The following is a 19,587-nucleotide window of genomic DNA, read 5'->3' on the forward strand; positions in this document are numbered from 1 at the left end:
AAAAAGATACAATTATATTCTATTCCATTTATATACCTAGTTTGTTCAGTCACTTTCCATTTGTCACTGTATTGGATTATAGTCCTTTTTTATTTTACTTCCCACCTCCCCCTCCCACTCACATGCCTACTTGTTTCCCTATTTAGTTTGATATATTTCTTTTTTTGAAGGGGAGAGGGGTTGGCAAAGCAATGAGGTTAAGTGACTTGTCCAAGATTACATAGCTAAGTAAGGCTGAGGCTGGATTTGAACTCAGGTTCTCCTGACTCTAGGTTTGGTGCCTTATTCACTGCATCACCTAGCTGCCTCTAATTTGATGTATTTCTACATGAAACTTTGTATATGTGTTATCTTTCTTTATAAATTGCAGATAAGAAAGGAGTTTTTGCAAAGCCCATTTCTTCCATGTTTGTAAACTCTTCTCACACATCCTAAATAAAAGAAATAAGTTCTAACTCTTTCTTTTTCCTTTCTACACTAACATATTCTGTTTATTCTCTTAAAAGCAGCAAGCAATGGGACAAAACCAACTTACCCCCCAGGTGATGTCTTTCTTATTTAACTCCTTCAGGACTATTTGAAGACATTAAAGTTATGGAAGGGATAATTTTATTTTCTTCCTGTTGAAATGTTAACACAATCTCATTATTCAGACCCTCCTCTTCAATTGTTCAAATACAGTTGCCTTTCTAGGTTTCTCTTGATTCATATATTTCAAAGTTCACACTTAGTACTGACCTTTTCATCAGTAATGCTAGAAGTCCTCTATACCATTAAGGTCAAAGGGTAAGTTATTCTCAGTTGCAAGTCTATATCTTGTTTCTTGGAATATTACATTCCAAGATCTCCTGTTCCTAGTAGACCTCCTTATGGAAAATCCATTGTTTTAGAAAGCAAGTTGAAATAAAGTGATTAAAATGTCCATGTCCTTTGACCCAGAAATTCTACTAGGTATCACAAGGAAGTCAATAATGAAAACAACAAATTCATACACACACTAATATATCATCATATTTTTAGTAATAAGTGTAAGCAAAATATTTGTCTATGAAATGGAGAATAGACAGTTAAAGTACATGAATATAAATAAGTTGTGATATAATATTCTAAATATTGTTGCACAGTAGAAAAGATTTATATGATGAATAAAGAGAAGCATGGGAAGACTTATGTGATCTGAAACAAAATGAAGTTAAACCAGGAAAACATACACTCAATGACTACCACAAGGTAACAATAAAGACAAGAAAATGCTAAAAATAAAAAAAATGAATATCATGGGACCAAAGTTGAATCCAAAGACAAAATATGCAAAGGGACTAAAAATGTGCCAATAGACACTGTATATAATTTCAGACTTCTTTATGTGTGTGGTTTAGTTCTGTTGAAATGTCTTCCATACTCATTTCTTTTCTTGTTTAAAAGAAATGACTCTTTGGGAAGGGGAAAGAAGAAGGGTATGCTGTGAAATGTACATTTTTTAAATAAGGAGATTTAAATAAAAATGTATTTTTTAAAAATTAGACATAAGCAATGTTCTCATGGAGCTCACATCCTAGTAAGGGGGCAAGATACAAACACAGACCAATAAAATACACATTACATCATCAATATATAGAAGAAATGTTAGCAAAATATAATGTAAAATGTAAAAGAGAAAGTCATTCATTACCAAGAAGGAGATTAAGAAAAGTTTCTCAAAGCACTTGATATCTACTATCTCATTTGATCCCCATATTAACCCTTATGAACTAGAGAGTTCATAGATACGGATCACACCACAAATCAATGGTAGGACCCAGTCTCAAACCTAGGTCACCTAACTCTGAAATCCATTTTGCAGCTACATCCAGATTCAATCACTTTCCCAGATGCTCACTGACAACACATATGCTACTTTTGCCTGAATTTCAGCATCATTTTTTTAAAAATTTCAGTATCAATTAAAGCCACTAGGAACCTAAGTCTTATAAAGTTACCTGCATAACCCCAGACTACAAAATCAGAGCAGAGTCAGAATATTCTCCCTACTCAACATAGGTTTGAAAAGCACTAGTCCAGAGCTGCCTCCTGCAACTTTACTAGCTTCCAGCATTGACTAAGTGACTAGAGGTAAGGCTACCAGATGGATCTTAATAGACAGGCACTTGATCCCAGAGAAGCTCTGCAATGATCATTATCATAACAATTTTATTTAGCCATTGCCAGGCAACCATAGCACAGATGGCCAAAATCATAATTATTTCAGTGCATTAAGCCTTTGCCTGAATGATCCCAAAATGAAAGAAAAGCAGAAACTTAAAAAAAAAAGAAAAAAGCCTAATCAAGAATAGTGCTAGTACTCTCTCTGCCATACTAATTTGCTGTGTGACCATTGATAGGACTCTTTACCTCTCTAGTACTGTTTCTTTATGGTAGAATTGGGTCTTGATTAGTTAACAATAATAACAGTAACACTTACATAGCAATTTAAGATTTCCAAAGCAATTTCTAAAAGCAGAAAATACAAATAATATTATCCCATTTTATAGATAAAGAACTGGACTTAGGTTGTTTTCAATTCCATTTTGGTTAACTTTTCTATTTTTTTAATTAAAAATACTCTCAGAGTTGCTAATCATCACATTACTAAGGTCTATTCCACATTCAGGATTCAATATATTTCACCTCAAGACTAGAAAATCCACAATGAGATAATGAATACATTTGTTGTTTGCATTACTGTTAAAATCCTACTCGCTTTCCAAGGTCAGACTCAAAGGCTAGCTCTCAAGATAACTTCCCTAATCCTCCAATGTGACATCTCTGCTACCATCTCTCTTAACATTCTCTACCATGCCTATGATATTTTTATTGAGACTAGGGAGTATAAGATTTCTATCTATTTGTTGATGCTTTTCTCAAACATTTTAATTTGTCAGTTCTTCGATTTTCTTAAATCCCATGACCTCTATGGCAGCCTTGCACAGAGATAGTCATATCTTGGAATTCTCTAATGGCCCAGAGTTACAATGGATAGAATGCTGGACCTTGAATCAGGAAGACATGAGTTCAAATCTATCCTTAGACAATTATTAGCTATGTCACTTAAACTCTCTCTCTCTCTCTCTCTCTCTCTCTCTCTCTCTCTCTCTCTCTCTCATAAAATTGAGATTAAAACAGTCCCCAGGATTGTTGTAAGAACCACATGAGATAATATTCACTAAGGAATAATAGGAACTTAATAAGTACTCATTCCCTTCTCATTCCCCTATCACCCATAGGTTCTACTTCCAAGATCAAAAGCTCCAATATCCCATTCCTCTACACTAGGAGTTCTTGACCTTTTTTGTGTCTTGACCCTCTTTGTCAGTCTAGTGAAGCCTTTGGATTTTTTCTCAAAATTCTGTTTTTAATTAATTGGAGTAAATTTTAAATTTCACTAAATGAAGTGAAAAATAAAGATGTATTTTTTCCTCATTAAAGTTCACAAACTCTATGAAATTTCCAAGGAGTTAGTGAATCCCAGATTAAGAACCCCTCTATATGATTATAGCCTGCTCTTATTACATTTCTCACTGATCCTCATTCATCTTAATCTTAGCCTTTGTCTTCTCCAATCCCATTGGACTTTAACTTCACAACTCCTACTTTGACTTTACTTTCCTCTCTAGCCTCAATCACTTCAACTCTACACTATCTTCCATTCTCAAATCCCTTCCTCCCATGTCCTATCATCACACATCCTTTGCCAAACTACAGCCCTAGATCACTGCTAATATCTTATCTACTTCCCCTCCTTTCACACACATCCTACTAAAAGAATGTTGGTCAAAGTCATTGAAACAAGATGACTAGATGTAGTGTAAATCTATATAGCAGCTAATCTCAACCCAGCCTCACTGCTTCAAGGCAATGCTTCTACATTGTCCTCGTTTCTTCATCTCAAAATTTCCATTATCTTCTCATTCCCCCTTTATTCTTCTTCACTCCAGGTCTCCTATAGACTTGCAACTGAGAATAATTTACCCTTTGACCTTACTGGTATAGAGGACTTCTAGCATTCCTGACGAAAAGTGTGAACTTTGAAATATATGAATCAAGAGAAACCTAGGAAGTCAATTGTATTTGAACAATTGAATAGGAGGGACTGAATAATGAGATTGTGTTAACATTTCAACAGGAAGAAAATAAAATTATCCCTTCCATAACCTTAATGTCCTCAAATAGTCCTGAAGGAGTTAAATAAGAAAGACATCACCTGGGAGTAAATTGGTTTTGTCCCATTATTCTATATTCTTCTTCACTCCCAGAACATCTATCTCTCTCATTCATCTACTTCTCATTAAGCGCTCAACGTCCATCTTAGTTCAGATTCTCTTCCCTTCTTTTGTGAACTTATGCCACCAAATTAGTCCCTGCATAGAAACAGAGGAAGGGAACTGAGTAATTAAATCTTGAGGTAACCATTTGGGTTTTGAGTTGAATTAAAAATTACTTCCTTCTAATTTCTACCTTAGTTGTTCCCTATTGGGTCAAGCAGGATCTAGTCCTTTTCTCCACCCAATAGCCCTTGAAAACAGCTATTATGTGCCATCCAAGAATTTCTTTTTCTACCTTAGTAATACTCAATTTCTTCAAATGATCCTGCTTTCACTTTCAGTACCTTCATTTTCCTGGATTCTTTTCTCTGAAATTATTCCAGCTTATTTCTGGTCTCTAGTATGAAGAATAAGTCTTTTCCCTTTTTAAAATTAGGACAATCTTTGCCCATCTCCAGCTATAATGAGCCATTCAAGACTTTCTTTTTTCTAGCCTAGTCATCCCCAATTTCTTCAAATGATCCTGCTGCTTCATTTTCAGTACCTTCATTATCCTGGATTCTTTTCTTTGAAATTGTTCCAGCATATTACTGGTCTCGAGTATGAAGAATAAGTCTTCTCCCTTCTTAAAATCAGGACAATCTTTGCCTGTCTCCAGGCCCCATATTCTATTTGCCAGAAGCCTCAGAAAATCCTGATATCAGCATGTCTATCAAGTCTTGTATTCATTGCAAGAAACAAGATATTCTCTTGCCTATTTCAATTCCAACTCTATAAACCATTTTGGTCTTTCCTTCCATTGTGAAGAATATTCTTCCTGGTGAAGAAAGCAAGAAAATCACTAGTTGGATAGTTCTTCATTCTTTCCTTCATTTTTTTTATCATCTTCTCATCCACCAATAAGTAATCTATCCCTTCCTTAACCTTCTTGCTCTTAATATGGTTTTTAACAAAAAAAATTTTTGAATGCTCATTATCAATCATACTGACCATCAAATACTTGACTATTTTTAGAGAATCAATGCATTTTTTGTATTTGTCTTTAGTTACTTCCCTAATTTTCGTCTTCTGTACACATCCTATTATATCCTGAAGTCATTAATGATTGCTCTCTGTGCCTCCTTGAGACAACTCAGGTCATGGGATCTAACTAATCCTTATCTATGAACTCTGAAATTCACTCTTCCAGGTTAATATATGTGTGGCTTCAGGAAAGTCTCTTAATTTCCCTGGGTCTCCATTTCCACATCTAAAAAAATGGAGAAATGGGTTAAGACTGTCTCTGAAATCCTGTCCTCTCAAACTTAGATTGTCCTTTATAAGATTGTATTTCCCTTCTTACTTATCCCAAACTCTAGGAAAGCAAGTTTAGTACCTTCCAAGGCTCATCTCTGCATCACCAAGCCTTTCTTTCTTGATTAGTCAGAATTAGTTTCAGAAAAAAGTCTCCTTGTTATTCCTGCCAAATAGGGAAGAACAAAACTATCAGCAAAGTCAAGTAAGGATTCATCTGCTAATCTGTTTTTAATCAAAACATTCATGTATCTTATTGTTCAATTGGGTCTTATTCTTCACGACCCCATTTGGGCTTTTCTTTGTCAAGATTCTAGAGTGATTTCCTTCTTCACTTCATTTTATAGATGAGAAAATGAGGCAGATTTAAGTGACTTGCCTAGGATCACACAACTAATAAGCATCTGGGGTCAGATTTGAATTCAGGGGGATTAATTTTCCTGACTACAGACATGGCACTATATCCACTGTGCAACCTCCCTGACCTTTTAAGCAGGCAAGATGTTTTAAAAATTGCCCTTTCTAATCAAATGAAACCTGTTTCTATACCTGCTTTATGATCTGTGTCACAGATACATCATCAAACTGTTCAAGGTTGTGCACTAACTTGATCACACATATTGTCATCTGCTTTCCTACTTTGGTCCTCAACCAGTTGCTTTCCCACCACTTTTAGTTTTATGAATTCCCACTAAGGGGAACACCTCTTTGTTGTACAAATAAGTCTGCATACAGAATTCTTATATCTCATATGTGCTTTTTAAATATAATGAATAGCGTTTACTGCTATGATGAAGAAATGTCACATCCCACCAATTTATGCTGATGCCCGATGTGAGGTTATATTTACTACTCTGGTTAAAAACTCTAGCTTCCTCTAATATTTTATTACCTAACAAAACTTGAAGAAATTCAGTGTTATGTTTGAAGCCAATCTGTATATGAATGGCTCAGACCATGCCAGAAATTCCTTTACTGGATTACAATGATCTTTGCACTCTCCAGGTTTAAAGCAACTAGATGGCCCAACAAAGTTCCAGGACTGGAGTCAGGAAGACCTGAGTTCAAGTCTAATTTCAGACATTTTCTAGTTGTGTGATACTGAGGAAGTCACTTGACCTCCATTAGCCTTAGTTTCCTCATCTGTAAAATGCAGATAAAAATAGTACCTATCTTACAGGGCTTTTGTGAGGATCAGATGAGATCATAATTGTAAGTACTATATAAAAGCTAACTATTATGATTATTGTCATCATCCAGGCCCTTCATACACACCACCAACAGTCATCTTCTGAGCCAGAAGTTCCTCTACTCACCCTTTCTTCTATGGTGAATAACTGAGGAAACAATCTGAGATACATGACTTATTAGAAAAATAGGAATAATAAATGGATCAGTGGATTCTCTATTTTGTCCAAAGACTTTGAATATAGAGTAAGACAGATTTTTATATATGTATATGTAAAACAATTAAAATAAGATCAACTAATTAAATAAAATATTTAACTAGAATACAAATCTAGGTGAAAGTCAGGAAGGGAAGGGGAGAATGAGAGGCAATTTCTTGAAATCAGAAAAAAAATGTCCTACTTCCCCCAAGTGTTTGTATTCAAATAAAAAAATATGGAAATAATAACTGATCAGTATTATGCCAGTTCTCAGATAAGACATGATGAGCCTGAGCTGTGAGAAAACTTCTTGCATCAAACTTTGGATCTGATTGGACTACTAGCAACATATTCTAGGGTCCTTAGTTTAAGGGTCTTTAAGCATCAGGTAGAGGAAGTCCAGCTTCCCAGTCTTGTAGGGCTAGATTCAAACAATGCAATCAAGTTTTCTTGCAAGACAAAAATTGAACCAAATCTATGATTGAATAGAAAGGGTATTTAAGTCACAAGATGGTGTCAGTTCACTCAAGTCTGTCTTCTGATTGTTTTTTGTTCCCTTTCTGATTATAGACACATTAAAGACAATCAATCAATCAACAAACACTGAAAGTACTATTTGCCAGGAATGGTTTGAGTCTGAGGGTGTGAATGCAAAGAATGAAACAATCTCTTCCCTAAAAAGTCATGGTGTTCTCACAGATCATAAATGTATGCCCAAGCAAATGTGAATTGAACTAAGACTTATTATTTTATCATCTGATAATGGTATAGGAAATGCTGTGTAGTAAAATGATTTTACCAGGATGTGACTGTGACACATGATACAATTTCTTGAAGTCACAAATGACTTGTATTACCTCTGGGATCAAGCATAAGCTTCCATTTGGCATTTAAATCTCCTTACAGTCAGGTCTTTTCCTACATTTCCAGGCTTATTCCCTCCCTGAAATAGCAAGCTAGTGAAATTGCCCTATTTCTACTGCTTCCCTAAATAGTATTCCATTTCACATCGTCTGTATTTGCATTAGCCTTACTTATGCCTGGAATGTATTCCCTCTTAATCACTACCTCTTGGAATCTCTGCTTTCCTTCAAAACTCAGTTTATGAAGCTTTACTTATCTTCCAGCTGCTAGGACCCTACTCCCCAAACAATCATACGTCTTTTCAGAATATATATTTTCTGTCTCTTCTTTTAACTCATCTGTCACTCCTCTCCTATTTCTCTCTGTCTCTGTGTTTCTGTCTCACTGTGTCTCCTCTCTCTGTCTTTTTTTATACACACACACACACACACACACAGATACTCACACATACACATACACACAGAAAGATCTACACAGAGACAGAGATACATATACAGACATACACCAATAAACAGAGAAATATATAAATGCATACCAACACATATAGAGATACATACACAGAGACACACGCAGAAACACACATATACACACAGACGCACACAAACACAAAGAAGTACACACACAGACCCATACATCAACACACACAGACACAGATACACATACACACACACACACACACACACACACACACACACACACACACATACTTATCTTGTTTCAGCAGGTACTCTGTGGTTTTCATCTTCCCATCCCTGATGCTTACTTAGCACAGTTCCTGATAACTAGTATGTACCTAATAAGGGTTTGTGGATTTGCTGAATGTTTGACTTTAAGATTAGAATTTAAAATATTGAATCATTTTCTAAAGAACTTTGCAGAAAATATTCCATTGAGCTGTTTATGTGGTCTTTTTTAAATTCATATTTTTCTCCATTTTTCCATTTAACACAGACACCTACTCTACTCCTCAAAATATAATGTCTTATAGGCCTATGTATAATCTACCCTAAATATACACCAGGCTCACAAAAGAGGATCACTTTAAAATATATATACTTTTGCTATATATACACATATGTATTATATTATGTGCAGGTATATATGTTAAAGTATTTATCATGCTTAACATGGGTCTTCTAAATTTTTTCTTTAAAATAAATGTTTTATCAGAATACATTCATGAACTGATGAAAAGTGAAATGAGAACAAGGAGATCAATGTGCACAGTAATAGCAATATTGTAAAGATGATCAACTGTGAAAGATTTGGCTACTCTAATCAATACAATAATTGAAGACAAATCCAAAGGACTCATGAATGAAAAATGCTCTCCACCTCCAGAGAGAACTAATGAACTCAGAGTACAAATTGAAGTAGAATTTTCTTGCTTTTTTATTTTGGTTTCTTTTAGGAGAGATATGGAAATGTTTTACATGATTTGGTTGCGGGGGAAGGGTGAGAGGAAGGGAGAGAATTTGTAACTCAAAATTTTAAAAGAAAATGTTAAAAAGTAAATGATACTTTTCAAAAAAATTAATGTTTTATTCATTTTTTATTATCAAGGGTTTTTCCATTGTTCTACTTCCAACTTCCAATTATCATTGTCTTCTTAAGAGACTAATAATAAACATGAGCTCAGATTTCAGACAAGTCAAATTTGAGGGGAAAATATAGGCTATTTTCAGACCAATATGATGCATGCATCAACAACATCTGCTCATTGAGAGATATGCTCCATTTACTTTGCCAAGGCCATAAATTTTAATTAAGACTTATACTTTTAATGGAGTTATGTTATTTAATTATAGTCAGCCTAAATTTTTTTCCTTAGTAATATCCATTCCTTTCACTCTATTGAGAAAAAAAGATAAAAATTCAGATTCACTCATGAAGCCTGCATGACTTTAGTTTTCAAAACTGGAACCCATTTTTGATGCAATGGAGAACTTCTTTCTTAGTGGTGATGTTTTGCTGTTGCTGTTTTTACACAAGGAATTTTTAACTTTTAAAGCAAAGCAAGAAATTTCTGGCATAACTCATTACTACTGTAAATGCAACCCATTGCTTGCTTTTCCTCAAGAGATGAAGAGTCTCCTGGACAAGATATTCCAAGGACGGAAAAAAAATTTATGTGAAAGCACAGAGATTGGAAATTCTAGATAGAGCAAGTGGGTCTAATGAGTTGGAATGTGAAATATGTCAAGGGAAATAATATGTAATATACAGAAAGAAATTTTGGAGCCAAATTATAAAAGACTAATAATATATTATTTTCTCATATAAATATATATTATATATTTGTATGTATATGCACTATATACATACATACAAATATACACACATACATTGGTATATACATACACACACATTTTTTATTCCCAACTGGTAACTACATGAGGTGAGAGGTGGTAAGACAATTTCAGTGCCCTGCCCATATTGAATCAAAAGAATTGAATTAATTTATTGATGAGGAATCAGGAAAGGCTTCATAGAGGTAGGGTATTATTTGAGTTGGAGTTCAGAGGATTGAATCTGATAGGAAGATTATTGGCGTAGGAAGAGAAAATATTCTTCACTTAAGGAACAGCATGAGCGATGGCAATAAGCAGGAAAGGGATGGGAGGCAAGAGGTGACTGACCCTATGAAGTAGCATGATTTAGGACTGGAAATGTAGCCGCTGATTCGTTTCTTGGCTTTGGTTCAGCCCCGCGAAAAATTGTGACAGACTCAGGAATGCAAGTTTTGGAAAGAAAAATAGAGATTTATTAAAGGAAGTTACAGTGTATTAATAAAGGGCATAGAAAAGATAAAGAGTTTAAGAGATGACCATATGGATTGTTGATTGAATTGGTCAGGCCAGCTGGCCAGGGTTCACCAGGAGACTGGAAGGTAAAAAGCGATCAACCCCTCCCTTGGATCTCCTTAAATTCTCTCCCAGAGTCCATGGGAGGGGGTGGTGACCTTGGAATGACCCAAGTCCCTCATTGGAGATTTTGCCTCTTGGGGAGGGGTCTCTTTTGGGTGGACTTCCAGAACCTATGCTCCAAAAATCCAGTGTAATCCAAGTCGGGTTGAAGGTCAGGCCCTCAGGTGTGGAAGGATGAAGGAAAATTCCCTTTACAATGCAAACAAAAGATTTCCAAAGTTTGTCTCCAACTGATCTATCATTCCCATGACCAGATTTCTCTGCATCATATTGAAAAGAAGGCATTATATTATAAGAGGACTTGGAATAGCAAGTGGAGAGTGTAAACAATGCTTTGATAGAAAATAGGAGTCAATGAAGGATTTTAATTAAAGAATTAACATGACGATAACCATACACTGAATAAAAGTGATAGCTTCCTCTTCTCTGCTCCTTCTTACCTTATATACGCGCTTGACTTAATTTCTCATAATTCCCTCAGTTATTCTATTCTCTAATGAAGAGACAGCCATTCTCACTAAGGCCAGCTACTACCTATTTTCCCTTGATCCCATCCCCTCAATTTGCTCTAGTAGATTGATTTCTCTCTCTAATCTCCAATTTCCCCCCTTTGTTGGTTCTATTCCTTCTGGTGAAGTATCCACCAGCTTTAAATAAAACAACTTTCCCTAGTCACCATTAACTAGATTGCTGATAGTTATCACTCAATACATCTTTCCCCAACTTTTTGTTAACAAAAATCCTTGAAAAAGATTTCTAAAATCAGTGGCTACACTTTCTCTTTTCTAATCCTCTTGTTTATTAAAAAATTATAATCCATATAAACTCTGAGGATTCTTTTCCCAACTCTCACACTAATAGATGACTGTTTCCAGTCCCTCGGAGTTCTAGAAGTAAACAAGAGAAAGTCTAATGATACAACCAACTATCACCATAAGCATAAAATCCCATATTAAATGGAAATTTAGTCATTGTCAAAGTCTAGGGATTCTGAGAAATATAATGCTCCCCACATCATGTAAATTGATTATATCATATTTTTAAGTACTTTCTTTTATAATCTGTTACCATATGCCTCTCTATACTCCAGTACTGCCCTTATACTAAAACTATAGAAGTCACCTATTCTTCTAAAGTCATTTGGTATTGGAGTTTTTCTTCCTTTTAAATGATATACCCTTCCTATTGTACTCAAATAGTTTCAGTTTCAACATCCATTATTTTTTCCAGCAGTAACAAAATCATGTTTCAATGCTTACTTATACTCCCTGGAGAGAAGTTGACTCTAACTCCAGGTACATTTATTTTTTTTAGAAAAAAATCAATTTCAAACATTAATGCAGAGGACCCAGAAAATTTTTTTTAACAAATAAAGAATTCAACTAACTCCTCAGTAGCTAAAGGAATCTTCTTAAGTGATTCCTGGAAGAATTGGAACCAACATTAAGAACCATTAAAAACAGCAACACCAAAGAGTCTATAAACTCAGGATTCCAAACTGAAAAATTTCACTTCTTTCTTTGATTCAAAAAAAAATTTTTCTTCAGAACTTGAGGGTAACTGTCCAGATGTGCCATTAAATATGAGTTAAAGGACATAATAAGAATAATCTTTTTTTGAGGCAGAGTTAAGTGACTTGCCCAGGGTCTCACAATCAAAAAATGTCTGAGACCATATTTGAAGTCAGGTCCTCCTGACCTTAGGGCCAGTGCTTTATCTATTGCATCACTTCGTTGCCTCTAATAAGAAAGACCTTTTGATTATTCCATGATAACAGAGGATTAGGAGTGGTCCAGAAAACCTAAAAAATCATTAGTATGTAACTTTAGAATGTGCTGTAGCTAATAAATCTCTCAGATTACAAGAATTCCTTGAGCATCTAACTCAACTGAAAGAGATTTAAGGAATCATCTAGGACTCCTCTCTGCCCAAAGCTTGAATTTTTTTCCTACACCATGCCATACATGTAGTCACACTTCAGGCAAAAGAATGAAGTATTATTTGGAGGTTTAAGTGTTTAGAAACCCAGCTTCATCTTAATAAACTTCCTTTTCCAATTCACAAAATTTCTATACATTCAAATGATTTACAGTCATTTGCACCTAAAAATGGGGAGAAAAGAGTGATCATAAAAGGATTTTACTTCTTGGGGATTTCTGATTCAGAAATTTGGGGGGGGTGTTGCTTTATTTTTGCAAGGCAATGGGGTTAAGTGACTTGCCCAGGGTCACACAGCTAGGTGGTTATTAAGTGTCTGAGGCCAAATTTGACTTCAGTTCCTCCTGACTCCAGGGCTGGTACTCTATCCACTGCAACACCTAGCTGCCCCTGGATTCTATTTTTAACCTCTTGATGGCTACGACTTTCAGTGATAGACATGATCAGTAATCTCTCTTAAACAGTTGACAGTGGTCCAGAAAAATTTGCAAATCATTGGTATTTTACTTTAAAATATATTGCGGTTAATAAAGTCCTCAATTCCACATTAGAGCATCCATTAAAGTGCTCATAAGAGCTGTTGAACTATAAATAGTGGCTGAATGCTTCTATTTGTCTTCAGCAAGTAAGGTTTAATATTTTCTACTGCTTGAATTGTAAGAAGCATTACATTAAACTGTAAGATTATTGAGATCAGGGACTGTTGTTTTGTTGTTGTTGTTGGGGTTTTTTTGGCCTTTCTTTGTATCCCCATCAGTTAATACAGTGTTTGGGAAGCAGTAAGCACTTAATAAATGCTAGCTGACTAAGATCCAGGAATAGATGAATTAAAATTCTCCCTCAATTATTACGGGCTGGCTGTGCAACCCTGGACAAAACTCTCATTTTCAGTGTCCTTATCTATTCCTACCTCACAGGGCTTCAGTGAGAACCAAATGACACTCAACAAGCACTTTGCAAACTTTAATACACAATAAAAAAGCTTATTGTATCACTCTTCCCAAGCTGTCAGAAGTTCCGAATTGGTGCTATCTCACTAGCACTTTGATATTTTGGAGTCTAGTTTGGTAGGATTTTGTTGTTACTGTTGGGGAAAGGAGAAGGAATTAATACCTTACTCAAAATGGAAAAAGGGTAGAAAGACTTAAGTAAAATAATCTATATATTATTTCTACTACATATTAGAAAAATAGAGAAACAAAATCATTTCATATGATGATCAGCCTCAACAGAGTTAATTCTTTTTTCCTTTAAAATTAGTATCCTTACCTCCTAGGTTTTAAAATATTTTAATTTTTAAAAAGATGACAGCAGTAAAGTAAAAATGACCTCAAGTGATACCAGAAGATTTTATAATCTACTGAGAAATTTATTGGACCAAAAACATGGATGTATCAAAAATTACTATACACCAAACTCTTTATTAATCTAGAACTGGTTATGATTTATGAATATAGGATTACAGCTTCAACTTTTGGAAGGTTGCTCAATAACTTTAAATATTTGAACTTCCACTCTCTAGGTTTCAGTTTCTTTCTTTGTCAAATGAGGGGACTGGGCTAGAAAATGTGAAAGTTTTCTTTCAGTTCTGACACTGTGACAGCATAATAAACCACACCACAAGCTCTTCATTTATTTCTCTTGACCTTCTGAGAGATGGAAATCTTTGAGGACAGGGTCTTGTAATTCTTTTGTATCTCCACCTACAAGACAGCTAGCTTATTCCTGGACTCACTAGAGGCCACTCAGTAAATACTTCTGCTGGAGATTTTATTGGAAAGCAAACTCGCATTAGTCACATTTGCTATTTGTTTGCTGCTCCCAGTGGGAAGTGATTTTTTGGAAACTGGAATACAATTATCAAATGTGCACTTAGCTAGGATCCAATTCAGAGCACGAGGCCTTACTGTAAAATAAGCTAAACATCAAATGGAATGCACTTCAAATGGTTGCCTGTTGATAGACACACAAGAACACTGATCTTTGAGAGTTCAAATCCAGCCTCAGTCACACTAGATTGTGACCCTTGGGAGAGTTATTCAACCCTGTTTATCTCAATTTCCTCATCTGCAAAATGAGCTAGTGAAGAAAATGGCAAACCACTCCAACATTTTGCTAAGAAAATTCCAAATGAAATCACGATGAATTAGACACAACTGAACAGGAACAAATATGACAATAAATTTATAGCAGCATTTTCTTATAGAAATAAAAACTGAAAACAAAATATATGGCATTGCTTGAGGAACAGCTAAGTTGTGGCATATAAATATAATGGAATATTCCTGTGCTGTAAGAATTAATGAATATGATTAGTACAGAAAAGCATAAGTATACTTATATCAACTGACAGAAAATGAAGTACAACCAGGGAAACAATCTCCTCAATGACTACAACAATGTAAATGGAAACAGTAACAACAAAATAATCAAAACGAATGCTGCCCAATTGTAGTGATCAAGTATGGTTCCAAAGAAGAGATCCCCTGATTCTCTGCAGAAGGGGAGGCTGTGGATGTGAAGCACTGCACACAATTTCAGACTTTTAAAACATTAATTAGTTTTCCTGAACTGTCTTTTCCTTCTTTTTTATTATTCTTGGTTATAAAGGATAGTTCCCTGGGTATAGGATGTTTGGGGCAGGGGGGTGGAGAGAGAAAAAGAATACCTTCAGAAATGTAAATAATGTAAAAATAAAATATATCAATAAAATGTATTTTTAAAATATCTGAGAGCTTCAGTGTACTAGAAGTCAACCGTGTGACATGGCAGTCAGAAATGCTAATGCAACCTTTAGTCTGAATTAGTAACGCCTTGCTGTCCAGAATGGTGTAAGTGTCATTCTCACTGTTCTCTGCCAGAATCAGATCATATCTGGACTTTCAAGTTCAGTTCTGAGTGATATATTTTAGGAAGCACGATGACAAGATAAAGTAAGTCCAGAGGAGAGTGACAAGGATGGGGGAGAAAATAGACCATGTCATATAATGCTCTGTTGAGGAAACAAGTGATATAGAGTCTGAAAAAATGGAAAGCCTGGAGGGATATGTTGACAGTCCTTTAAATAGTCAAAGATAGCTAAATAAAGAAGGGCTAAATTTGTTCTATTTGGGCACAGAAGACAGAATTAGGAGCAATGGTTGAAAACTAGTTCAAAACAAGGAGAAACTTCCTAATAATTAGAGTTGTCTAGAAGTATAGAATGGACTGCCTCAGGAGTTATGGTCTTATTCGGCCTCAGACACTTCATAATTGCCTAGCTGGGTGACCTTGGGCAAGTCACTTAACCCCACTGCCTTAAATGAATTAAAAAAGAAAAGAAAAGAAAGAAAAAAGGAAGCTATGGGCTTCCCTATCACCAAGGTTGTTTAAATGATGAATGATCCCTTGCTATGAGAAATTAATATTTCTCTCATATTTAATATTATTGTTTTTCAGTCATTTCCAACTCTTAGTGATCTCATTGGGGTTTTCTTGACAAAGATATTGGGGTGGTTTTCCATTCCCTTCTCCAATTTTACAATTGAGAAAACTGAGATAAGCAGGGTCAAGTGATTTGTCCAGGGTCACACAGATAGTAAGTGTTGAAGACAAGATTATAACTCAGGAAGATGAATCCTCCTTACTCTAGACCCAGCACTTTATCCGCTGTACCACCTAGCTGCCTCTATATTTAATAACTATTTTAAATGGCTCACAATTATAAATATTTAGTCCAGAGGGATTAAAATAGATTTTTATTAATTAACTAATTTTTCTGCAGAAAAGGACCATTTCCCTTAGTGGGAAAATGGAATTGCAACAATGTCTAGTCTTCTATTCAGTTTGAAAGGTTTTCTCTTCCCATTTGAGTCAACCATTGATCTGAATAGTCAGGGTTACAATCTAATCAATATGCTAACCTCATACCATTCTCTAAAATGTTTTCTCCACCCTGGTCATTATACCAATGAGCCCAGAGGAGTGTACAGTAATTTGTATAGCCTTCATTAAGCAGGTGCACTTTCAGAGGACAGGGACCCTAGGGTTAACGCTTGACTAAATGGAGCTCTCCCCCAAGAACGGTGACTTGATGTCTGGAGAGGGGACCTCACACCTCAATGATTGGGCAGGGTCTTTTCTTTTGCTTTACTCTCACATACCGGCACACAGGCACAATAGCCACAGGCAGACACCAGTCTTTGTTATGTATATACATATGTGTGTGTATGTGTGTGTGTGTGTGTGTGTGTGTGTGTATCATATATATATATTTTAAACTAACAATATAACAATATCCTCTTACATTCTAAGGAAACCAAATGCCCTACATTCCACACAATAACCAACTATATTAGTACCAAACGTTTTCCTCTTTCCTACTTCCTCATCCAGAAACCAGTGTAGGAAATCTCTCTTAGAGATTTACCTAGGCCAAGATTAGTTAATAAAAGAAATTCTAAGTTTAAGCTAAGGTGTATTCTTCCTCATTTTGTTTACTCCTACAGGTCCCGAAAAATGTTGATTCTCCCTATGATCAAGAAAAGTGATATGTAAACTGATGTCTCTTTGACCAAGAATTGAGTAACTTAAGACACATCCCCCAAGATAGCCCACCTCCCATTTTGTTAACTAATCAGAGATGAAGAGGCATCCCTCAGAACACCTCCTCTTTGAAGGTCATATAAATTATGACCCCACTATGACTGGGGATCTTTGGTCTGACAGCGATATCCAACTAACCATCTTTTATTAATAATATGCTTGCCTTAAAAGTGAAATGATTAAATCACCTAGAAACTGTGTCTCTTGTAACTTTTTAATTGTCATGGTAATATGTATACTCTTTCCGTCTCTGAGGTACAGTAGATAGGATGTCAGATTGAGGTCTAAGGAGACTTGGTTTTAAATTTAACATGAATTCAAACTAATAATAGTGAACAATCACTAACAATAATAGATCTAACATTTTTAAAGCCCTTGAAAGCTTATAAAGTGTTTTATAAATATCTTGTCATTTTATATTCGCAACAACCCTGGAAGTTAGATGATATAATTACCTTCTTTTATAAATGAGGAAACTGATGGAAACAGAAATTAAATTATTTGCCCAAGGTCACAAAGTTAGTGTCTATATTTAAACTTAGATCCTCCTACCATCAAACCTAGTGCTCTATCTACTGCACCCTGAGTAAGTCAATTAAACTCTTTGCCTAAGTTTCCTTATCCGTAAAATGAGATTAAAAATTGTACTCATAATAAATTATAATAATAATAGAATTTATCTAGTGATTTAAAGTTTGTAAAGTTTAAGAGTTTTAAAAATTGTCCCATTTACGTTCACAAGAAAATAGTTGCTATTATTATACCCATTTTGTAGATGAGGAAATTGAGGCAGTCAGAGGTTAACCAAGGTCCTACAATAAATAAATATCTGCGGCTAGATTTAAACTCTGATTTTCCTGACTCCGAGCCTTGAAATCATTGTAAGGATGAAATGAGATAAGACTGAAAACATAAAGAACCTTGCAAATGTTAACTAGTTATATTATCAAAGGAGACACCTGCTCAAGCAAGAGTTGAACTGGGTAACCCTAGAGGTTGCTCCCAACTCTGATATTGTGATTCATATAGTCCAGTCCCTGAAGTAGATATCCCTTACCCCCAAATCCTTACTATGTCTATAACCATCATATGCTACTTCAAGACCTCCATGCACAGAGAGCTAACTAATCTCCTGAGTTAGCCCATTCTACTTTTGCTTCCCTTGATCAATATAAGTTTAAGTTCTTGAGTATATTATAATATGCCTTCCTATATAATGAAGGAACTCCAATTTCATTTAATTTCCTTCTCTCTCTCTCTCTCATTCTCTCTCTCTCTCTCTCTCTCTCTCTCTCTCTCTCTCTCTCTCTCTCTCTCTCTCTCTCTCTCTTCTATCTCAGATAAGGTCTTTGCAGTTGAAAAAGGATCGACAGGGGTGGCTAGGTGGTGTGGTGGATAAAGCACCGGCCCTGGAGTCAGGAGTACCTGGGTTCAAATCCGGCCTCAGACACTTAATAATTACCTAGTTGTGTGGCCTTGGGCAAGCCACTTAACCCTTTATTTCCAAAAATACTAAGACAAATAAGAATGACTTGGGTGCAATCCAGGAATTTATTTTTATCCAACAATCACATCATTTGGAAGTCTACCTCAAACCTATACTTTTAATTTAAGGGGGGGGGAAATTCTCAAAAGTTGTAGATTCCTAGATGCTTATCATTGATATGGCACCCTTTTGTGTGACTTTGTATCTCTGTGTTACTTTCTTATCTGAAAAACTAAATTAGGGATTAGGAATTCTTAACATTTTTTGTGTCATGGACTCCTTGGACATTCTAGTGAAGACCATAGATTCCTCAGAATAATGTATTTAAATGAATAAAATAAAATACATAGAATTACTTAGGAAAACAATTAGATTAAGAAACAATGGGGTGGCTAGGTGGCATAGTGGATAAAGCACTGGCCTTGGAGTCAGGAGTACCTGGGTTCAAATCCGGTCTCAGACACTTAATAATTACCTAGCTGTGAGGCCTTGGGCAAGCCACTTAGCCCCATTTGCCTTGCAAAATCCTAAAAACAAACAAACAATAATGCCACACTCAGGGTTAGGTAGACATAGGTTCAGATTTTACCTGAATTAATAATAATTGATAACAAAACTAGCTATAATAGGCATAGGAAACTTCTGAACCAAGTTTATAAAAATAAGCACCATTCCTCAATTGATAAATGGTCCATGGATATAAACAAGTAGTTTTCAGAAGAAGAAATCAAAACTATCAAAGGTCATGAGGGGAAAATGCTCTAAATCATGAATAATAGAGAAATTCACATTTAAAACAACTCTGA

At 35.3% G+C, this 19,587-nt stretch overlaps 1 protein-coding gene across 5 annotated transcripts in view; it reads right to left on the minus strand.

The window, feature by feature from the left end:
• The window catches only part of TMEM65 (transmembrane protein 65), an 85,773-nt gene that overhangs the window by 576 nt on the left and 65,610 nt on the right, over positions 1 to 19,587 (minus strand). For 3 of the 5 annotated variants that reach the window (XM_074201654.1, XM_074201653.1, XM_074201652.1), the window contains one exon: positions 1 to 19,587. This exon is cut by the window's right edge and continues 18,876 nt beyond it. The gene's annotated coding sequence lies outside the window, so the exon portion shown is untranslated. The other 2 variants (XR_012471650.1, XR_012471651.1) reach the window with 2 other exon arrangements.

This window comes from Macrotis lagotis, chromosome X (assembly GCF_037893015.1).
Source record: "Macrotis lagotis isolate mMagLag1 chromosome X, bilby.v1.9.chrom.fasta, whole genome shotgun sequence".
Taxonomy (NCBI): Eukaryota; Metazoa; Chordata; class Mammalia; order Peramelemorphia; family Peramelidae; genus Macrotis; species Macrotis lagotis.